Raw genomic sequence first — 24,737 nt, 5'->3', positions numbered from 1 at the left:
AACATCCGCAGGTATCTCAATTTTACCTCCTCCCCAAAATCCACAAACCGGACACCCCTGGACGCTCCATCGTATCAGCATGTAACTGTCCCACTACTTACATCTCAGCCTTTCTCGACAGCCTCATGAGATAGCTAGTTGAAGATCTTCCCTCATACATCAAAGACACCAACCACGCGCTCCAACTTTTTAATGATTTCCAATTTCAGGGTACCGAATGCTACATTGTTACCATGGACATAACATCTCAATACACCGTCATTTCCCATAATGACAGCCTTACAGCCCTTAAGCACACGCTGGACAAACGCACAGTGCTTGATCCACCCACCCACACCCTGGTATGCCTTGCAGAATTGGTCCTCACACTGAACGCATTCTCTTTCAATAATCTTTTTTACCAACAGGTCAGTGGAGTTGCCATGGGCACCAGAATGGGACCCAGTTATGCCAATATTTTTGTCGGCTGGGTAGAAGAACGCTTCTTCGCTTCCTACACTGGCTATGTCCCTGACCTCTACAAACGATATATTGATGACTGCGTCGGTGCCGCCACATGCTCCAACGATCAGCTTGAGCTCTTCCTGCACCATTTCACCAACTTCCACCCGTCCCTCAAATATACGGTTAACATATCTTCCACTACTCTTCCTTTTCTAGACATCCACTTGTCTATCAACTACCCCCGACTGTCCACTTCAGTTTATTACAAACCCACGGATTCACACAGCTACCTCCTGTACAGCTCATTTCACCCCAACCACACTAAAAACTCTCTTCCTTTTTCACAGTTCCTTAGGTTACTAATTAGGACGATTATGCAGCGACGACATCGACTTCGAGAACCAAGCCCTCGAAATGTACTCATTTTTCATCAACAGAGGATACCCCAGCAGTGTGATTGACAGGGCCCTTGCCCGAGCCAAAAACACCCCCCGGACCATCAACCCAATCAGGAACTCCCGTCGTAACAACCGCATTCCTTTGGTGCTTCCTTACCACCCTAACACACTTCCTATCCCCAGGACCATTAACCACAACTTTTCCATCCTACAGGATGATGCCTCCATTGGGGCCCTCTTTTCTGATCGCCCTATCATCTCATATCGCCGACCACCTAATCTGCGTAACCTCCTTGTTCACAGCTCCCTTGACCACCCTCAACAACCATCCACACCTGGCACTTTCCCTTGCAACAGAACTCGCTGTATCACCTGCAAGTACACAGCCACCACCACACTCATTCAAGGCCCCTCAGGACAATTCCGGATCACCCAGACAGCATCTTGTACCTCCAGCAACCTTATTTACTGTATCTCTTGCAGTAAATGCCCAGCCATCTACATTGGAGAAACAGGAAGGAGACTCGGAGACCGTTTCAGAGAACACGTCAAGGCTGTGAAGATTAAAGATCTCTCCAAGCCCATTGTTTCTCATTTCACCTCTGACGGCCACGACCACTCTAATCTCTCCGTCTGTGTTCTTAAAGACGGTTTTCCGAACTCATACATCAGAAAGACCACCGAAACTAAAATTATTCTGCAGCTAGGATCACACATTCTCCCTTCTCTTAACGACAGACTACTGTTATTTTAAATTTTCTCCATTCATTGGAAGTTTCATTTCACACCTCTTTGCACCCATTCTGACATCACACCTCTTGATTGGCCCCTCTTTCTGTCCCCTGCTCCCGCCTCTCACTCCTCCTCCCTCCCAGCCTTTATTCTCCCGCTACTTTACCTTTGCCTACTGCCGTGTCTCTCTCACACCTGAAGAAGGCTCCACGGCCAAAACGTTGTGTTCTCTTTCTTCTTTTTTTCAGCATGGAATAAACCTATTACTTGTTCCTTTGCAGCCTACACATGCTGAGGCAGCTACCCACCTGAACTACTACTGACTCCAGAAGGTTGCGTGTTCAAATCACGTCGGGGTCAGCTTTTAATTTTTCAGGTTGTGCTGGTGCTGAACACGGAATTCACACCATGCAGTTGAGTTCTATCTGTACACCACAGATAATCTAAACAAAACAGAGCAGTACAGGATACACAGTGAGGAGTTCACGAAGCGAATACCCTTGAACACAAGACAAAAGGCACAGTTCACACCTGCTAAACATCACGTCCGACTTTAGAGACAGCTACATCAGAGAATGGAATCCCGGAAGTTTCAGATAACTTTTTTTTAATACATGTTCAAGCAAACCTGAAAGTTAGGGAGTTTCAGGACACTTTTGTTTTGTTAAAAAGTGTCTGAAGCCTGAAAATGTAATTTGGAAAACAACCCCGCTGTTGGACATTAGCTGGTGCTTTTTGTAACGATTTGCTATTTCATGGTAGAAAGAAAAGGAAAACAGACCCAGCGTTTGCTTTCAGGTGCAGTTCATTACATAATAGACATCTATTACTGAGGAGTTTGAATAAAATTTACAGGAGCCAGGTAGAAGTAAAACCTACAATCTTATGATCTGAAAACAGACGCGTTATGTATTAAACCTCTGGTACCGTATACAGTATCACATAACCTGAATTGCACCGTAGTGAGCTCAGCGCTGCTACTAGTAATACACCACCCCGTCTAAAATTTCAAAGTGATTAACGTGTTTTCTAAATATTTATGAGTTTTAAAATATAATCTCTTTAAGTCAGACAAAGGGTTTATGTGTCGCACTGAAATTCCGATTGATATAGAATTCAAAGAAAAACCGTTTTCTTCTACAACACCGTGAAATTATCACATCCACCAGACTCTCCAACTTCTCCAGACCTTGCTGGGTGAGCATTTGCTCTGGTAAAGTAGGTCACGTATCATGTTAAATCATTTCTTCTCAACACAACATTTCCTGGTGCACATTTTCTCTATGAAAAAATACATTTTTCCTTTGCACGATTTCTTGATTTTTTTTTATCAATGAGTACAGAAAGAAAAAAAAAGAAGAAGTAGTGTCGCAAAAGAACTCTGTCGCCCTTGGGAGATGTCAAACGCATTGGACATGAAAAATGCCAGATAAAAGCCAGTTCTCTTCGTTTCTCAGTGTCGGGGCTGCTATGTAAAAGAGGCAATTTGGTCTGAGAGCAGGCTCAGCGCTTACTGAACGCAGATGTCTCAGAGCAGTGTGTCCAAGTGGCTGTAAAAGGCCAGCGTTCAGTTCTTGGTTATCAGTGCAGAAGAAATATTGCCGGCTGGCAAAAAAAGGCAAGCGATCTATTTTTAACCTGAAACTTGTGATTCGAGAGAAGTACCCATCTATCAGTCTCTGTGGCGCAATCGGTTAGCGCGTTCGGCTGTTAACCGAAAGGTTGGTGGTTCGAGCCCACCCAGGGACGGGTTTCTTTTGCGATGTAAACATTGTCTCCGCAAAGCTCGATTGGATTTCTTAGCGAAACCTTAACCATTTTTATATTTGCAGGAAATGCGAGTGTTTAACACGTGTCAGGATCACCGGGAAATGTCCAAAAATGCCCAACATCGCAACTCCCAAGAAAACCACATTCACCCAAGAGAAATGATCGTCGAATCGTGATTTATACTCCCGTTGCATCCTCTGCTGAAATATTTTAAAAATACAATGCAGATTTGTTTGAGAAACATTGTTACATTAGCACTGTGCAGTTGGATTTTGATATTTTGACATATTTACCATAATCTTAACATAAATGTAAACATAAATACTGTACAATCTATTGTAATTTTGTTGTAATATTAAAATATTTTAGCTGAGGATGCAGAAGGGGTGAAAGGGAAAGGTTAGGATTGGTGGAGGTGGTAGGGGGTGATGTTTTTTCTCTGTAGGGGATGATTGAGTTATTAAAAAAACGTAACAGTAAAATCTCTTGTACGTCACGATTATGAGTGCCTGTTACATTGTTTCTCACACCCCAGTGTCAGAATTGTGAGACAATTTTGTAATCAGGAGGGAGGGCCATAGCAATTCAGCAGAAATTGCATTCACCTTTTCCCAATGCATTCTCACATGCCATTTTCTCACACGCCATGTTCAGAGGTCATATTTTTAAAATGGTACAGTAAAATGTCCTGAAGTTCACGATTTTGACAGTCTGTTATATTGTGTCTCACACCTTGATGTCAGAAATATGAGACGATTTTAAAATCAGGAGGGAGGGCCCTAGCACCTTGTCTAGGGCCCTCAGTCTCAGTCTCTGTGGCGCAATCAGTTAGTGCATTTGGCTGTTAACTGAAAGGTTGGTGGTTTGAGGCCACCCAGGGACGGGTTTCTTTCATCAATTTCCCTACAGGATTAATAAAGTATTATCTATATAGCAAACATTGCATTTACCATTTGCCAATGTATTCTCTCATGCCATGTTCAGAGGGTTGTATTTAAAAAACGGTACAGTAAAATGTCCTGAAGTTCAGGATTTTGATAGTCTTTTCCATTGTCTCTCACACATCTGTGTCAGAATTTTTAGACATTGTTATAACCAGGAGGTAGGTTCATAGCAATATGCAGAAAGTGATCACCCTCTGCTCATCCTCAGTTAACCATATATTCTCATATGCCATGTTCTAAATGTCCCATTTAAAACTGCTATATTAAAATTTCTTGCAAAATGCAAGATTTTGAGACTTTTTATGATCAGAAGGCAAGGTCATGGAAAATATGCAGAAAGTGCCAGTGAACTTTCTGCATATTTGTTTTGCCTTTGTCTTATTTACTCGTGGTATAACATGACAGTTTGTTTTATTTTGAGTTGTGTTTCTGAAATGTATTTCATACAAAAATGCAATTTGGACAGTCTCTACTTACATATTCCCCTTTACTGAGTAAATGTACAGTAATCCATCCGGGTATTTTTAAAAATGACTGTAGAGAGCTAACTACAGGCGAAAGGCGGCATAACATCACAGCAGCAGCATTTAAGATGGAACGAAAAACGCAAAGCAGCAGCTGGCGAATAAGAAGCCAACTTCAGCCTCGTTAATGCAACAGCATTAGGTGAGGTGGAAAAATATTTCTTGCTCTGAATCTTAACATTTTTATAGGAGGTGTTCTAGGACTTCTTGCCTCAGAAAAAAAAACTGCCAATACATCACTTATTTCTACTCCATCAATAGCAGCAGTTTTATCAGTACTGAGCCCTAAATGTAGGTCCTGTCATCATATAAAAAGTCGAAAGTATCGACTGCATTCAACTGATAAAATGTATCTTCTATGAGAGTGTAGCGGCAATGCTTGTTAATAAGACAGAATTAAGCGTTGGTATGCTCCTAAAGGAGGCCCCATCTCACCCTCCATCTGTGTGGTGCAGCCACAGAGAAAGAATGCATGCAAGTTGATTTAAGATATTTTTCTTTTGATAAGAAGCAAGCTCCCAGACAGGGATGCAAGTAGCTAAGGCTGGCTATCATGATCAATGGTCATCCACTGGCGCCTATCTGTCTAGGGAGTGCCGAATGGACATCTGGACTGCATTCCTAAGTGTCAAGAGTAAGTGACTTATATCTCACCTTGACCAACCAATCAGGGACTGGTAATACCACGTGGGTCTCCAATGCCCGCCAAACTCTCAACCAATCAGCACACATCTGGATCTTGATCAAAAAGGGAGTGCAAGCTCAGTTCTGGGCTCTCCTTGGCCATTTTCGCGCATCCTCAGAGACAATCACGTGACAACTGCTGTTGTCTGCAAAAGGACTTGGACTTTGTTCTAAGCGCGAGGCCGAGGATCCCGTACGTACTCAGAATTCTACCAACGTGAATGCTCCGCTTGATCAACGGCAGCCTACAGTTGGACCCTAGTCGACAACCTGAATAGCTTATTCAGAAGCAGCGCTGGACCGGGAACGAACCAGTTTCTTCCCAGGCAAAAGAGTGACTTGTGAAGACTCGCGGTCACACTCTGTGCATAGAGACTTTCTACTAGCCAGCCGGACTGCTGGTAGATCCCCTCGGAGCAACGACTGCCCTGCGCGCCGCAGTTAGATTCCTCCGCCCGTCCTACTCCGAGCTGCACCTCGACTGGTTGGCCGGTAGCCAGAGGACGCCGACACAATGCCCATTGGACAACCGCTGCAACAGAGCCTGTCAGCTGGTTTGGTGTTCGTGCTGGGAAATTCCAAATCCAAACACAGTGGATAAGTGGATAGTGGATAAGTAAACCCCATGTTCTACATTGCGTCTCGAGAATTTAATTGTACCTCAACACAAGTTGTTGTCAATTTAATTCATGAGTAATGTATTCACTTCCGAGTTTAGAGTAACAGTGGGTAATAACACTGATTAGCGATTTGGTAACCGAACGATATATATTGACATATATTCTCTGTTGTGTATCTCTTTGTGTTTGCATCTCTTCGAGATTATATACCTTGTATATATACCCTCACAGTAAGGTCTGCCGCTCGTATCCAGGCAGACTAGTATATGTTTGGTGCACAGTTTATATTAATAAATGTATCTCGTGTATTGAACCCGTGTGTGTGCGTTGTTAGTTGTTCTGACGATTGATTTTCTAAAAGCCCCAACGAACAACCTTGTGATTACTGCTACAATTGATAATTGTCTCAGTAAACCCATCAAACCACTACAAGAGTTATAACTTTATCCAAAATACATCGGAAACAAATTTGCACATTTTTTTTCCGATCCTGAAGACTGAGACTCAAAACATGTTTTTTTTCCTTCTTTCCAGGAGGAAAGATTATTGGATGCAAACATTGTCCCAAAATCAATATACTTTCCTATCGCTGTTGCTTCTTCAAATCCTTCATCTGAACGTTGATATTGAAATATGATATCATACAAATTGTGCTTTTCTTTTTAAAGCAAATTTTATGCTTTAAATTAAATAAATTTTATTTATTATGAATGTGCCTGAAATTTATCAGTACTTTAGAGGGTTCTGCCATTTTAGACGTTATGCTGTTCCTGTCTGATTTATCAAATGTGTCACTTAAATCTCCAGTCATTTCTATATCAGTCTGAAGGCCTTGCAGTAAGGATTGCAATTCATCCAAAAATGCCAAGTTTTCCACTGGTGATACATACAAGGAAATGAATGTACATTTTCCCCCCAAATCAAAAAATTTAAAATCAAATACCTCCCTCATCTGCAGGTGGAGAGAATAATGTCAGAATAAATACAGGTTTAAAAGTCAGGAGCATTGATAGTCCTATTTTAAAATGACACTAAAATGCTCACAATATATTGGAAAAAAGCTCTGTAAAATGCAAAAATAACACTTACAGTATGCTAAAAATGGCAAGAATACTTAAAACAGGTGTGTAAAATTAAAATAAATAAAACAAATTAAAAATACATTCTAAATGGGTTTAAAATTCAGGAATGTGATTGGTCAGATGCTTACGATGAGTGCTGTTGGTGTTTCGTGTGATTTACCGAATTGAAAAAAAAATTCAATTTATAAACGGCAAGAGCTCGTATGAAAAATAAGTTCTTAAGTATCTTTGTTGTAACAGCTGCGCCAGAACTATTCAGATACATCAGAAAAGTACCTGAACTTGACTGGTTTATATTCAGTTATGTGCATTGGGAACGAAAGGGAGACTTAGATGGATTTTATTAGGTTTTAGGAATCAGAAAATTTATTTTTACACGTTTATGCCTACGAGCAGAAATAACTTCCTGCTTTCAGCGCCGTTTTTGTTTCTGCTTGTAACCTCGAACAGAGAAACCCAGTATTAACTCATAGAAACACCCCGTAGTTTCTGTGTTTCTGGGATTTAAGAGGGATGTATGCAGCGGTGTTACGAGTCTGGAAGGAGGAGACGCGCATTCCGCACGGGGAGCGTAGAGCAATGAGCCGCACCCGCAGCTCGCCGAGTCCTGTCCTATATAACCGCAGAGCACGGACACACAGAGTCTCCAGCCAGTGTTGGAGATTCATGATTTCATTGATTTTTCCTTTTGAGCAGAAGCTGGGTTTCTTCCTCTAATTAAAGTTATTAGAGATGTGGTTACTGTGCTAGACCGCCGGGAATAGCGCTTTTATTTATTTTTTTCTGCCAAACAGTCTGCTGTATACGTGAAATAAAGATGAGTGCTTTCTTGATACTTCACAAGAGTATACATAATTCACGAGCTGTATTAAAAAAATGAACTGGAAGAAAAGCAATAGGGCTGGAGTTTATAGACTGTGATGCAAATACGAGAGTAGGAGAATAGGGGACTAGTTCAGGAGCACAACCGCCCTTCCCCTGCCCATTCTCCCAGTAGGGTCTGTTGTAACCCAGTGTGAAATTCAGCTCCTTGCAGTTCAGCTTTTGATCACTCAGCTGAGAAGCCCTGGGAATATTGGGCAAATACAGGAGATACCAACCAGCCTGGAGGGAGAGTTTTTATTCCCAAGGGCTGACTTGTTTTACAACAAATAAACAAAAACCTCTGTTCTGCTGCTCCAGACTTGTTCTACTGGTTTATTTTGTCTCTTGTTCAGCCAGAATGTGACAAATTGTGATCCCTTAATGGAGGAAACTTTAGCTTTTGTAGGTAATTAAACCACTTGACAGTGTTACAGGTGTTGGCAGGGGGGGGGGAACCCCAGTGATCTCACAGTCTTATATAGACAATGGCTAGTCTGCACAAACCTCCAGTCAGAACAGCCCTGACCCCTGTAGTGTCACCCAGGTCTTCACTGTGGGACAATGATTATTCAGGAAAACTGAGGAATGTATTCCAAAGCAGTCAATGGAAGTATGTAATTAAAAAAAGTCAAGTCTTGATTAGTAGAGTATATTATCTATTTACTATACTTTTACATCGTGACAAACAAATTTCAAATCCACCACGAACACATGCAGCATATTAAAGATGGGTCTCTGCAGTGCACAGGAATCTCAGTTCACTTATAAAAACTTTAGCTAATAAACTGCCTGAAATGTCTTTTTTTACTGCTTGTTCTTTAAGGTACTAACTCATTGACATTATGTAGATCAAAATAAGACTATTCACAAAGAAAATGTTATCTAAAAATAAACATTATATGAAAAATTAATCACAAATGTATTATGCCAAATCTCTAGTAATCAAGAGCAATTAAGAAAAGAAAACAAAACCATCTTTTGAGAATGACGGATAGAAATGTAAACACACACACACACTTACACCTGGGGCCAATTTCACCAGAAACCAATTAACCCACCAATGATCTTGGACTGATGTCTGAAAACCAGAGCAAACAGTACAATATTAAAGTACTACAGCTATTAGTAGAACGGATCTAGCTTCTCAATATAATACTTATTTCTGAACTTCATAGAATGGTGACACTTCAATCTTTCAGATTCAATGGTTTTTCACAACATCAACAGCTGAGAACAGACCGTCATATACCTTTATCCAGTGGTTTTCAGAGCAGAGACATCCATGTGAGCAAGAGTTCTTTCCCTGTGGTCTGCCGCACTTCAGTTAGCCATGTTTTGGCTGGGTCATGTGTACTCCTCGGAACGTGGGTTGTATTGAATATCGGGCACTTTGTACAAATGAATAATGTGAGCATATTAATATAACTTGTGTTGAAGCCAAACATAGAGAATCCCTGTTAAAACTTGAATTCAACCTCCAGTGTCAGCTTTTGAAGAGCTGACCATCACCCATCTTCTGGCTTCCAGATGCAGGTGTTAATGGATATTTCTTGTCGTCTTTTTCCCCCCATATGCTCTTCTCTGTATCATTAAGTACTTCTGGTTCATCTCATGTACCTCGTGGCATCTTGGCTGGTGGTGAATGGCAGGCGGCCGCTATAAAAATAAAATGCCTATTAATATGATTATGTTGAAGAAAAAAACAAAACAATACAACTGTGTTTTGCACTTCACAATTTATCACAAGTTTGTCATCTGATTTAGGCTGCTATTCCTGTGAAAAATGTCCTTTGTTTAAGAAAAATATTTAATTTGAAATATTTAGATTTTAAATATAAACCACTGACAATATGTTCTAAGAAGTTGCAAGATAGCTTTACAACTATGTTGTCCTTAATCTATTCAGAAACTACCACTAAAATTGTAAGAAATTGTTCTCTAGACTCATCTTGTGGGCTCTGTTCTCAATTAATTGGATAGGTGTCGTTCATGAAGTCCAGTACTCCGTCGATCTCTCTCTTACCAAGAGACTACCCATCTAACGCTGCTGGGAAACTCCGGTGCCTGGTCTGGGAATGCTGTGCTATTCAGATTCTGTCAATAAATTTCAAAAATGGTTCACCTCTCAAAACTTTTTTTTTTGTTTACACTATGTGGCATTTCTTTGCAGTAACAATTGAGTGGGATAGTTATTTGCCTTCTATGCTCTTCTGAAAATCATGCATCTTTTTGCCAGTCCCATATCCCTTCCTTATAGCCTTGCTAATGAGAATGAGAAATGCAATTTTTAAGACAATAACACAAACATAATTCTAACATTAATTTCAAGCTACAAGAAAATGAATATCTTCAGAATATGCCCTTTAATATACTTACTAAGTTTCTTTTTTGGAAATGGTCAGTGATCCAACCACTCCTGAGCTTGTCCTTCACCTTGAAATGTTGAGGGAAAAGAGCTCCTTTTTGATTACAACAATGTCACTTTCTGTCACAGACAGAATTATGACAGGCTGTTCATTTATTATAAATGACCCTCTTAAAGCCTTGATGTTGTCTTTTCTCTTTGGATTTATCCACCTTCTGATAGTCTCCATATCCGTGAGGCAGGCACAGTGTTCTTCACGAGCATCAATGCACAGTTTTTGTGCAGGTCCATCAAAAAAATATATATATATATCTCTCCCTCTGCCATCTGTGTCGTTAGGGCTTTAGTGGCTGTCTCTGTGATGACCTTGCCAGGATAATCACACACCACATCTCCTTTCTGGAAACCTGGAAGTCACAACCTTCTTGCCCTTCACAGGATTCTCGGTGATGCTCAGGCCTCTCTTGGTTTGACGCTTTACTATCTTTTTAAGTTGCTGGTCATTTGGTGGTAGCCCCGTGTTAGGCTTCAACTTCTCAAGCACTTCAGACACTGTTGATGCATTGGCTGACCAGTCCATTTGAATATAGTAGGTTACCTGGCAACTATCTAGTGTTAAGATCTGGAAGGAAAACTACAATATAAATCCTCAGAATATGTTCCAAACTTAGTGTTTGTCAGTGAAGATAATTGATTTGTAAACTTGCCATTAATGGTCTGCAGACATGTAAATCCTGCAGTGGTTGTAGTGGATCTTGGCCTTGATTCACTGTTGTAAAAACTTAAATAAAATATCACAGGTCTCTGTAACACAATGTCAACACATAACTGAAAGGTTGCATTGTATTCAAACTTATTCTATAGCAGGTGTGCATTCTTGTGCAGGGTCTGATTGCTCCCCTGAACTTAAAAAAAGGAATAATTGTTGTTTTGTGAGGTATTGATTTTGAGATCGTGTTGATGCTTACTAAACACCTTCTTCTGCGAAGCCTTCAATTACTTCAATTGCTGAGCAGATGTTGGGATGTGTCAGCATTCTATAATAGTTCTCCACGGTCACATTGGAATGGGCTAAATAATCCACCACAATGTTCTTCTGTGCATTGGTGGCAGCGGTGGGGATGTCACCGGGAGGGCAGGAGGGGTGCCCAAGTGAGTCCTTTTAAAACAGAATGATGGCTCAGCTGCAATTGCACTTAGGTGCAATAGTGATGGCATATTATGACAGTGCGCCCCACAAACAATTATATATATATAGCAAAACAAAAAAAAGAACCCAACAAAATAGAACTAGTACACACGCACAAAAAACAAACCCTTTCTCTAAGAAGAAGTCTCTAAGAAGACCAGGAGTCCTACCACACGTAGGTCCTATCAGCTCCACCCTGCAGCTATAGCGAGACTAAGCTGTCAACCCATTGGCTGGCTCATGTTTTTTTACTGAAGTCCTGGTGTCATAAGGGAGGACACGTAGCAACTGCTCCAAAATTATGGCCTCGCCAATCTCCTCTTTGGAAGACTGTTCTGGGCGAATCCATCTTCTGTACAGACCCCTCAGGCGGTAGTAGGTTTCCATTGGCATTTCTCCTGGAAAAACTGGTCATCCTGAAGAGCTGTCTGTATGTTTCTGGGGATATGTCAAATTTAGTAAGTAGCGCCTCCTTCAGGTCACTGCATATGTTAGATCGGTCTTCATCCATGGCACTGTAAGCCTCCAAAGCCTTGCCTGTAAACAGAGGCACTAGCCGACAGGACCACTCCTCCTCCTCTGGCCACTTCCAGGTTCTGGCCATGCGCTCAAATCGCAGGAGATGTCCTCACCTTGCTGGTAGGGGGGCATCTTAGGCTCTTTCTGGAACATGCCCTCTGTTGAAGCACGTGTAGCAGACATGGGTATTGAACTTGGCGGAGCTTGGTCCTGACCTGATGTCACTGTAGTGCGTTGTCGTGGAGCCAGTGTAGGAAGAGAAAGCCGTGGACTTTCTGCTGTCTCCATGCTTCCTGGCGATGCTCCCTGAGCCTGCGATGCCGGTACAATTTAGATCTCTTAAAGGGAGGTTTTAAGTCCACATAGTCTTCAAACAATCCCTCCTCTCTCTTTTTTGCCCAGACAGAAAGTCTCGGAGCAAGCTCGCCATCTCCCCTTGAGGTTCTGTCTTGGACGCATGTCTTACACCTGTTACTTATTGAGAGGTGACTCTAGGTTGAGCTCCCAGCTCTTCACAGCATTCTTCTTCCTCTGATGAGGCCACCGTGTCCCAAGGCTCATCTGCTTTGAGCTGTTGCAGTGCCTTTCCTTGTGAATGAAGGTCTGCCCGTTTTCTCCAGGGATGCACTGTCTTGCGACTATCCATCCCACGTTTTTTGCTGCCATCTCTACCTCAGGGCTGGTAATGAATGACAGGTGGCATCTACAAAATAAACAAGCAAGCATCTGTGATTGTTTCCAACCCACAGAAATTGAAGTAATATATTATTCTGCTTACTTCTCATGCAGTCTTCTCAAGTCGTTGGAAGGACTGTGAATTGGCCCTCCCGCAGATGAACTGAAAAACTTCTCCGTCTCCTTACACAGCTGCTGACCTGGGCATTACAGCGCAGTTTAGTGAAGTAAAGATGAAACATCTGATAAAACACAAATAAAATGCAATTAAGGTGCATTCCAGATTTTCTTAAATACTGTTCATGATGGAAGCTATGGAGGTGGAGGTCTTTTGCTCTGTATTGACATGGATTTTAATGGGCTTCTATGAAATTGGCTGTGGTGTGAGTGAGTCCTGTGATGGACTGGTGTTACATTATGGGTGATACAGTGCTTTGCACCCACTGCTTGCCAGGATGGTTTCAGTTCTACCACAACCCTAAATCGAGTGGAGGGGTATATTAATGTACCCATCAACTTGCATGTTCCTCTTCTTCACTCAATGCAAAGGAAGCCAGCTGCTATTTGAGGTTTTGTGCTCTTTAACAGCAATTATGACCATTTTTGTGCCCACTTGTTGAAACAACACTTTCTTTACATTCATTCCTAGACCTGTAATAGCGAGAAAATAAAAATGAATACACCAAACTGTAAAAATCCCATATGTGTAATTTCTTACTTTTGTTGTATGAAAGTATCCTTACTGTCATGTTCTTTACCACCCCTGGGTGCTGCAGGTGCTTCAGCTGGAGAAAGGCCTGCAGGTAATACAGTACAAGAAGCTGCTCAGGCAAGGTGATGTCTTGCCCAGTCTGTGCAATCTTTCGTACTTGGTTCTGGACTCTGCAACTGTCTATATCTGTGGGAGAAATTAATGCTCATAAACTTTTTTTGTATTCAAATTAAAAGTACAACTGAAAGAAGTTTTAAAATGAAAATGACCTATTTCTAGTAATCTCTTAGCAACATTCTTACGGTTTTTCTTCTGAATATCCTTTCCTTTTTCTTTCTTTCTGTCTCCGTCCAGTTGGGGTTGCTTTCCAGTCCCGTGGCTCCTGATGTACCTGTGTTGTGCCAGTCGGGTTCAGATGGTGTTACCCGTTTCCCCCACATAGGTCACCCCGCACTTTTTGCACTGGATGCTGTTGCAACTTGCAAAACTTAAATTTCTTTAGTTTTGTTGTTTTGGGTCATTGTTTTCTGTTTATGAAATGTTCAGCTCTTGGTGTATATGATCTGTTTTGTACAGGTTTTAGCTTGCTTTGGACTAAATAAAGCTGAAGTTTTTTGGTATTTTTTGTATGCAGATATGATTTTGTGCTCCCTTTTGTGTTTTCTAATATAATGGTGATTGTAGACTTTAGTTTTTGGTTGGTGTTTATGCTGAGTTGGGAATATGATGTGATGAGGGGGATTTTTCTGTCATCTGGAGTTTTTCTGTTTAGAAATGTTTGGGCCACATTTTTGAGGAAACTTTGTGTGTATCCGCTCGGGTGTAGAGCTTGGAAGAGTGTGTATTTGGCTTCCTCAAAGTCTTGTTGTTGTGTACAGATTTTGTGGAAGTGTAGGAGTTGTGATTTTGCCAGTCCTTTGAAAGTATGCTTTGGGGGAAGCTATCCTTGTGCAGTAAGCCATGTGTGTCTGTATCTTTTAAAAATACTTTGTAAAAATAAAATAATATATATATTATAAAACATTATATAAAAAATGTCCTGTTTGTCTGTTGTTGAAGGAGGAACCCTTGTATGTGGTGGTGTCTAGGAAGCCTATCTGGCTGTCATGCTTAGTGTATTTGAATTTAATGGACCTGTGTTGTGTGTTGTGGGTGTTAATGATTTCTTGAAAAGTGCAATTTGTGATCTTGATATGTGCTGCCTATATGGTTATTGGCAGCACTCTTGCACAGTGGTGCAGTGGTCAGTATTGCTGCCTCAGCCTTGGGGCCCTGGGTTCAATTTGAGGCATCAGCTGAAGACTGATCACAGATGCCTGGGACTCTCGTATATATGCTGTGGCTCTTTATTTGAAGAAGATTTTATCTGGAATTTTGTGTCTGTTTAGAGGAGTCTTAGGAAGCTGTCTGAGTTCTTAGTACTTAGTACTTAGTTTTGTTCTCCCTGTGTTCAAGTGGGTTTCATCTGGGAGCTCCAGTTTCCTCCCACAGTCCAAAAACATACTGGTAGATTAGTTGGCTTCAGGTAAATCTGGACCTCGAGTTAGTGCGTTTGTGTCGTTGCCCTGTGATGGACTGGTGTCCTTTCCTGGGTGCATCCTGCCATGCGTCTACTGCTTGCAAAGTTTTAAACTGAAATGACAATCTTACTATTTTTACAGTTTTAAATTAACATATACAAATGTATATTGAAGTAGTTTAATTCAGGTGGGGAGCTGCATCAGCATGTGTAATCTGAAATGGAACAAGTAATAATAGGTTTATTCCATGCAAAAAAGAGAAGATAGAAAATACAACTTTTTTTCAGGTGCGAGAAAGACGGGGAAGAAAGCAAAGACTAAACAGCACAGAAGAACAAAAGCTGGTAGAGAGAAGGAGGCAGGAGGGGCAGAGATGCCACTCAGGAAGTGCAAAGTGGAGAGGGTGAAGAAAGGTGTGAAGTCAAAACCTGCAAGAGGTTAGCGTAGATTACATGAAAATAAGTCAGTCATTGAGAGAAGGGTGAACCTAGTTTCACGATTAGTTTAGTTTCTGTTGTCTTTCTGCTATGGAGTTGAGAAACCATTCTTTGAGAACAGAGACCGAGAGCTTAGTGTGATCATGGCCATTTGAGGTGAAATGAGAAACTACAGACTTGGAAATATATTTAACCTTCACAGCCCTAAGATGTTCTCTGTAGCATTCTCCTAGTCTCCTTCTAGTTTCCCAAATGTAGATAGCTGGGCATTTTTTGCAAGAGATACAGTAAATGAGGTTGCTGGAGATACAGGATGTCATCTGGGTGATCCGAAATTCACCTGAGGTGCCCTGAATGAGTGTGTTAGATCTGTATTTGCAGGTGCCAGGTGGGGTTGATTGTCGAGGGAGCTGTGACCAAGAAGTTTATGTAAATTGGGTAATCGGCGATAACAGATGATTGGGCGTTCAGAAAAAAGGGTACCGATGGAGTGATCATCATGTAAAATGGAGCAGTTGCTAATGATGATCCTGGGGATAGAAAGTGTGTTAGGGTGGTAGGGAAGCATCAAGGGAATGTGGTTGCGATTCCTGATCGAGTTGATGATCCAAGGGCTGTTTGTGGGGGGGGATGTATTTTGAGTGCTTGGTTCTGGAAATCCAGAATTGGAAATCCAGAACCAAGAAGAATTTTTAAGGTCTTCTAATTACATCAACTCTTGCAATGAGTTAGTCACTCACTTTACTGGCTATACACCATTTATCAAAGAGAATTCCATTTTCTCTGGCAAATTCAACAACAGTTTGGCTTGACTCTTTATGATGATTTCGAGATCGTTGCCTATAAGCTTCAGGAACCAGTTCATATGCACGTAGGATTGCAGCCTTCACAGTATCATAGTGCAAACTTTCTTCTAAAGAAAGTGTAGAGCAAAGTTCCTGAGCTTTGCCCACTAGTCTACACTGCAAAATCAGTGACCAGACCTCCTTAGGCCAGCAAAGCGATGTAGCAATTCGCTTGAATGCACCAAGGTATGAATCAAATTCCATCTCCCTAAATAGAGGGACTAAAGCAATATGCTTACTTGCATCGAAGGTGGTAGAGTTGTGGTAGAGAGAGGCTAGAGGCCTTGGAGTGAGTCAGCTGCACAGCTGGACCATTCCTTCTTGCTTCCAGTTCAAGCTGTCAGAGCTTAACCTCTTTCTCCGCCTCGATCTCCATTTTTCAAATTGCATGGTGCAATATAAATTCTGCCTGGTGTGCCTGAGCTTTTTTTCTGCACCTCCATATGAAAGTAGGGCCAAACACTTTCAGGCTAGTCTTGCTTTTTGACCCAGTGGAAACTGGAGAGAATGGTTCAAAGGGAGGTAATGTGACCTTGATCTCTGCCTCCGCTAAGCCTTCAGCCACCCCCTGCACCTCATCCTGTTTTTCCAAAGTCCAAGCAGGTTTAGCACCAGCCCCAGGAGAACCAGCATCCTTGCTCGCTAGTACAAGAAACTAACTCCACCAACCTATCCATCACAGCTCTCTTGACGTCCCTTTTAAGAGCTTGTGTCGATACCTGAATCAGGAAGTGATCGGGAATTTGGAGCAATTGGTCCTTCCTACACTTGTCCAGCAGCTTAAAAGGTAGGTTCCACAAACTTTCGGAAATCAAATGTAGCCATAATTACCTTGCCAAAAAAACACAATCCAAAACTCAGAATTCTATACCAGTCCTTATTCCAAAACAAATACCAAATGACGCAAACCAGTCCCAAAATGTACAAAAGTACAAACATCAATATTCTGCAACTGAAAAAAAATCCTTAGGACAGGAATTTGAGATATATCCCAGATGAGCCCCCAACAATGTTACGACCCCAAGTGTCTAGGGGTAAAGGGGTTTTACATTTAGGATAATTTTTGGAAGCAGGTGGGTTCTGGCGAGGGACTAGGAAGCGTGATAACAAGGGTCGGTGCAAAAGTGATGATCTTAAGTTGAATAAGTGACTGGATGTAATTGGACACTAACACACAGGGTAAGGGAACTAGAGTGGTGCCAAAGAAAAGAAATAAACAAAATGGAGCTGGCTAAGAAAGTGAGGGAAAGCTAAACTGACTACAAAAGAAAACCCAAAACACATGGTCTTCAGTGTCTTCAACACCTCAGCTAACCTCCACTGACTACCCAAAACCATACAAGACAAATGGCACTCACCCGTACTAAACTAGTGTGACTAATACAAGAATCAACTATTTGTATGCAAAGTGCCCAACAACCTGAACTAACCCTATACACAAAGGTTCACACAAATACACAAGTGAACTACAAATTACGAATACAAATGAGAATAGACAAGTAACAGGCTACAAAAGAACACAGAGGTTGATACAATAAGTTAAGGCAAGGTAATGACAAAATAAGAATATCTCAAACGAAAATACAAAGAGACGAACAGAAACCAACAAAACAACAAAGCCGAAGCAAAACCAGAAGCGAAGCGAAGCCCAAAGCCAAGTGGGACCGAAGTCAAACAAAAGGCCCCTTCCTTCTAAAAACCTCCATGTTTTATACTGAATAAGATGAGTTGTGATTGGTCAAGAAGCTAATTGAAGATAGTGTCATACGGAAACAATGGTGTAATGATCGACCAATGGTGGGAGGGAGAACAATCAAAGTCAGAAGTGTGGAACAAACAACAAAACACACAGACCACACACTGGGACGTAACATGTACGCTCCTTCACCTCCTCCCACCACTGTGCTCTTGTGCCAAACAGGTTGTACAAAGACTGCCATTCCTTATATCTTTCCCTGAACCTGCCCGTCACTTTCTTATCTTCCAGAAGTGAAATATTCAGCTTCCACACACCCTTCCCCACAGTAACAGCCGTTGGAATAGAAAGTGTACATGACAGTAAACAATGGTCAGAGGAAAAAAAACAGGGGTTAAGCCTGCGGTTGTGCAAGTAAAATCACATATCAAAACAAAATCTATGCTTGAGGCTTGGGTCCCGTTAGACTTGTGCCATGTGAAACCTGCCCTCCCCTGACTATGAAGTTTGAAGGTATCTTTCAGTTTAAAATCTTTTCATACCGTTTACAATAATATTAATGATCTATCAAATTGGACCCATCTCTTGCCCCTCATTCTGCCCTCTTTCTAAAAGGCAATTAAAATCCCCAGCTAAAACCCACTGTTTCTCATCCCAATAAATAATCTCTCAATTCCTGAATTAGAACATATTTGTCATGTGGGCAACTCAGACAATACACATTTAAAAGTTAAAATTCATGAAACCCAGATACACCACCAGTGCTCTCCCTGGTTTCACTACAAGGTGCGGACGTACTTCTACCATCTTATTTTAAATTAAAATAGCTATACCATCAGATTTATTCTCATTGGACCTACTCCAGATTGATAGGCACAATGTCCACAGTTCCTCCATATCCTTATAGCTGTTTTTAAAAGGTTAACCCACATTTCTGTAACAACACAATATCATTTATATAATTTACCTTACTCACAAATAATAGTATAGTCCTTGCCCTTAACTTGGAGCGAATGCTTCTCACTTTTATGGACACGATATTAAGAGCCATACTTATAGTAGGACCAGGGTACACAAAGCTCTGGCTATTATCATTCAGTCGGTGACACCTACTATACAGGCCTCCCCCCACCATTTGCTTTCTTGTCTCCTCCTCCACCACCTCCCATGGTTCTCCACCTGCCCTTCTTGAGTCTCTGGTTCTAAAGCTTGGTCAGTAGGATCACATATCTGAGATATCTAAACCCCTGGGAGAACCTACCTGAGGACTCTGAAAATTCTTCCCTCACTTTTCCACTCAGAGTTAAATCATTTTCTAAATCCAATGTCTCAGCAGACCTTTTAGACTGCACCCTCTGTTCTGTACATTCCATTTGAGTGCTTTCAGTCTCCACAGGTGGCAGGCGATTTGGAGAGATGCTACCAATCAATTCAGATTCCACCTCACTTTTTGCAACATTATCATTCTCTTCTACCTCAGCCTCATCTCCTTCACTCCATTCTGAACCCTCGCTCTCTTTTCCACTGCTTTCTTCAACGTCAACCACATCCAGTTCCTGATCCAGAACCACTGCTCCAGCCCTAAATACCTCTTCAAACTCTTCGTGTTTTTGCATCGGTCTTCCCAGTTTTGTTCTATTTGCAAAGGAATTTGGACAGTCTTTAAACACATGACCTTCACACTCACATAGATTGCATTTCCTCACGCTTGTACATTCAGTATATGCATGTCCAATTTCCTTGCACTTACCACACACACCACATTTGTGCAGGCATCCACAAAGAGACCCAGCTCCCACAACTCCTGCACAGTTTTGTCTGTGCTTGGTAGAACACAAAGCCTCTATTTTCCACCTAATCCAATCAAAGAAGGAATGCATTTAAAACTGCCATAGTTTACTCTCCATGCACAGTTCCAGATGCCATCATCATCCCAGACTTTCTGAGGCTCACCTTTCACTAAACAATACTTAGACAACCATGTCACAATATCTTCCTTCATCACCATCTCATTAAACATGCAAACAATCACAGTCCTATTAGAAAGATCCATCAGCTTCTGCCATTCAAACATTCCAATCAGACCCACATCTTTTTTCTCCTCTACTTTTATCCAAAACTCTTCCAGTAACCAACTTGAAACCAATGTCAAAACCAATTCCCTTCTGCAAAGTGATTAAACAGTTAACATCCAACGCCTTAATCCCTAATACCTTCCTTGAAAAGTCCAACCGTGAAATATCACCCGAGTGAGCCGAGCCCTCACCACTCTTACTGTATAACACCAAACGTGCGCAAAAGTAACGGCGCATGCCGACCCTACAGGCCACCATGGCCGTTACAAATGTATCAAACTCAAATGTATCTCAGCTTCTGGGTTTAACCCTTCACATCTCCAACACTGGGTAGAGACTCTGTGTATCTGGACTCAGCGGTTAAATAGGACAGGACTCAGGGCGCAGCAGGTGCGACTCATTGCTCTGCTCCTCCCTCCACACGCCATCGCCTCCATACTCCCCAGCGGCAATAACATCTCCATTTACTACATTTATTCTTCCCTCTTAACCCAGAAAACAGATGCGGGCTGGAGGGGCTTAAATACTGCACCCTGCCCCACGGTAGGGCGTCTGATGTTGAGTTTAACACGTGCAGCAGCGCTTGTAATTATCGCCCTGCTGCTGGTACTGATTAGTTCTCTTAGGGGGTGGTCTGGGCGGGTTGGTGGTCGTGACAACGAGCACATCTGGGTCCAGACTTCCGAAAACTCCTAAAAGTGAATTTCCAGATTCCTGAAAGCCATGTTAAAGTCCCCCATCTGTTCGTTTCAAATGCATAAATTAGAAGAGTCCGGGTATGTTTCTGATGTATTTTAATAGTTTGGCACTGTGCCTTGTTAAATATGTTACAAGTAAAGTTTATCAACTTCATATTCAAGCGGGGTTTTGCTTGGATGCAAAAACATTATATGATATCTATAACACACGTGAAGAGTGAATCTGAATTAATCAGAATGCCTCGCTGCACCAGAATTGTTATTTACGTATTTTTAAAATACATCTTGTGCATCTGAAGACAGAATAAAACCCGGAACAGTAAAAGGACGACAGACCCTTAAACTGTCTGGTGATATTGCTGCACAAGATCAGAATAAAACACGTTATTGTAAAAAAGTTAAAATTCGTGAATGAGTTTTTTTATATGAAAAAAAAAACATTTACTATGTATGCATTTAACTTACTTTTATAAAAAACATTACAGTACGGTTGATGAAAATTGTTGGTCAGCACTCTTCTATGAACTATACTCTACCAGCCTTTTAAGTCATGTGTCAGAAATATAAAATATATTTCTTTATAAAATTTGCTCAAGCGCTACGAAAAAGAAAAAAAATTTGTTTATAGTCCCATATTATCTTTTTTTTTTTTCTATGGGCTCTTGCGGAAAGGATTCCTGATTTCCTAATAACATAGAAATGTGTCTCTCTTGCCTTTTGGTGACCAAATGATCAGTTTAGTGTAGAAAAGAGCACTGTAAAACCCTGTCAGGCGTGCAAAACGTATAATAAAAGAGATCACTTTGTTTCTGCCCACTTTCGCACTGAAGCCCTTTGGTGTTTTAAGAGAAGGTGATAACCACTACACTGTGCGACATGGGAAGGGGTGAATTGCAAGGAGTGTTGACCTTCAAAAAAGGACTCGTCTCTGGAATATATTTCCACATTTTGAAGAGATTTTCGCCATTTCTGTAGTCTGACTCCCTCTATTGCTAGAGAGCTGTAGAATCTGGAATCACCTATCCAGCTCTGGGAACAGTGGGTAGCTGAGTGACTTTCTCATGAGCATGGTATATGAATCCATCAGATTAAAGACACTAAGCATTTGAATAAAATTAACAATAGTCTGTCCCAACTCGCCGTGATGGTATAGTGGTCAGTACTTTGTGCTGGGACCGCAATACCCGCGCTTCAAATCCGGGTGACAGCAGCCCAAGACTAGAGTTTCCTTCGTCTATGTCACTTCAGTGAAGGGAAGAGGGGACATATGTGTACAGCAAATGGTCATCGAATTGATGTGTTGCCCCATACAAGCAATGTGAAGAAAACACTGCTTTACAGAAGAGCACAGTCTGAGCTTATCGTTGGTAAACTGGAGACCAGACTGACCTCTTCTCTGACGAGAAGAAAAGGACAGGAGCCGCAGTATTTAATATAAATAACAGATTTCGATTTTCTGTGGTGCAACTAGTACCAAACTCTTAATCTTCGGGGTTGTGAATTTGAGCTCCACGCTGGTAAGAAACCCTATAGGTAATGATAAATTTACATTTTTTTCTAATAAAAAGTACTATTATAAAACTTTTCCCAATACCAGTTTTACTGTGAGTTTGCAGGTGACATGTTCTTTATAAAAATAATCTTTCGTATGGGATCAATAACCGCGCCAGAACAAATATCCGAAAGAAATGGCCTGTCACTAAGGAAATAAAGTGAAGTAGAGACATAATCAGAAAACCTACATATAGGAAATGTTAGTCACTTTGTATATGCTTTAGCGTTTTCTTTTATATACCGAAAAAAAGTTCAAGGCATTCTAGTCGCTGTACTCCTCGTAAATAATCTCAACGAATTCCCAATACAGTACAGGACACGCAGTGAGGAGCTCATGCAACGAATACATGACAAAACATGACAAGAGTAAAGGCACACTGCACATCTGCGGAACATCACATCCTAGTTTAGTGACAGTGGCACTGGAAGACTGGAAGCTAGCAAGTCTCAGATCACTTTTTTATTAAAGGTTCAAGAAAACCCGAATAACTTTGCAAAAGACATTTCAGAATCCCAGTCAAATCCAGTACGATTGCTGGATCTTAGGATTCAGCTGAGCTATAGCACAGATCTGCAGTCCACGATTAGAATACTTTAGGTGCGTCGTGTAAGACCGCCCAGAGCATTTCTAAAACAGGAGATACCTACTCTATAGGTAGAGTGAAATGGTCTGAGTCCTAAGTTTGAACAGTTCACAATAGACGAAAAGAGGTAATTACAGACTCTTTCGAAATGTAAGAACATTAAAGCTGTGCGGACCTTGTCTTTATTTACCTATTTTAATTGTTTTTTAAGAAAGTGTAACTGTATTATTTTATGTGTCCCTGACGATTCTACCGAATCTTGTTTATATTGAATCTATTTTGTTGTTCAAATAAAAAGTAAAACACAAAAACGTTCCGTGTGTGTGCTTCTGTAAAAATAAAATAACATCAAGGGCACTATACGTAGAGGTGCTACGTAGTAAAAAAATCTCTACGCGGGCGCTATACGTAGAGGTGTGAAGCCTGCTCCACAGAAGAACTAAATCAAGAGGTGTTAAAGAAGTCGAGATCTCGCCATGAGAGGGGAAGCATCTCAGAAAAATCAGGTGCAGTCGGTTCCACGCCTTTTACTAGAGTGCTCGGCCGGGTTATCCTTGAGAGCAGCTTTTCAGCACTTGTAGTCCGACTTTGTGACGCGTGGAAGCAACTGCACCTCCTTTTTCTGAGATGCTTCCTCTCACTTGGTGAAATATTCACTTCTTTGGCCCTCTGAATATAGTTCTTCTGTTAAGCAGGCTTCAGACTCTGCTTATAGCGTCCGCGTAGAGATTTTATTTTTACAGGAAGAGGCATTCCGAAATGTAACTCTCCGGTTTAAGAAAAGCTTTGAACGCCATATTTTATACAACGCAAACAGTATTCTAATTGCAGACTGCAGATCTGTGCAGCAATCGTACTCGATTTAACTGTGATTCTGAAATACTTCTAGTAAAGATATTCAGATTTCCTTGAACCTTTAATAAAAAAAGACTTAGCTTCCAATCTCCGATGTCGCTGTAAACTCGGACGTGATGTTCCGCAGATGTGCAGTGTGCTTTTCTCTCCTCACTGCGTGTTCTGTACTCTACTGTGATTTCATTTAGATTATCTACGTGGAGTGCAGTGACAAGATCGCCTTGAACATTTTCGGTTTGTGAAAGGAAAAACTAAAGAAAATACAAGTGATGAACATTTAAAATAACCACAGTACAGCTAGAAGAAGAAAGATAAAAGATGATTTGTAATGACATTCACAATAGATTTAATAAAAGCACAAATTCCCGAACAGGGACTTGAACCCTGGCTTCTCAGATTGAAAGTCTGATGCTCTACCGACTGAGCTATCTGGGATCCGGAAGAAAGTCAACACTGTCGGGATCCTCGCAAGTCACATGTCTCTTCTTGTGCCGAAAGTGCAGTCGTACTTGACCTGTCTGGAATGACCACTGATGGACTTTATCCAGAAGTGATGGCGCCACTCCCAGTAGAATGAGAGAGAAATACAGTACGACATGAGGAGTCAAGGGGCTCCCACAATTCATCTTTCCTCACATTACACATTTTTTCACTAACATTTTGACCTTTTCACAATCAGATTTTTTCACATTTAATAAGATCTTTTAATCAACAACATTTAAGAAAGAAAACAAATGGAACATTTTTTGGAACAATAAACAACAAAAAACTTTCAATGCCTTGGTTGTATACATGTGCACACCCTTTATAAAGGGGGTTGCAACTGTGCTGAAATTTAACCAGTCACATTCCAGATCATGTACAAAGGTTATTTGCCTTTGCCAGACATCAATTGTATTGATTCTGATTAGTCCTAATTTATATCACTTGATCTCATATAACCAACCGATC

The 24,737-nt window shown here is 41.2% G+C and overlaps 2 non-coding genes across 2 annotated transcripts; one reads left to right on the top strand and one right to left on the bottom strand.

Annotated features, from left to right (window-relative positions):
- Positions 1-3,249: 3,249 nt before the first annotated feature.
- On the top strand, positions 3,250-3,323 carry trnan-guu (transfer RNA asparagine (anticodon GUU)). The gene has a single exon. It is a non-coding gene; the product is annotated as a tRNA-Asn (tRNA).
- A 20,825-nt stretch (positions 3,324-24,148) lies between these two features.
- trnae-uuc (transfer RNA glutamic acid (anticodon UUC)) lies at positions 24,149-24,221 on the bottom strand. The gene has a single exon. It is a non-coding gene; the product is annotated as a tRNA-Glu (tRNA).
- Positions 24,222-24,737: the final 516 nt, after the last annotated feature.

The sequence above is a fragment of the Atractosteus spatula genome, chromosome 10, assembly GCF_055471065.1.
Source record: "Atractosteus spatula isolate fAtrSpa1 chromosome 10, fAtrSpa1.hap1, whole genome shotgun sequence".
NCBI lineage: Eukaryota > Metazoa > Chordata > Actinopteri > Semionotiformes > Lepisosteidae > Atractosteus > Atractosteus spatula.
This window is presented reverse-complemented; position numbering and strand designations above follow the sequence as displayed.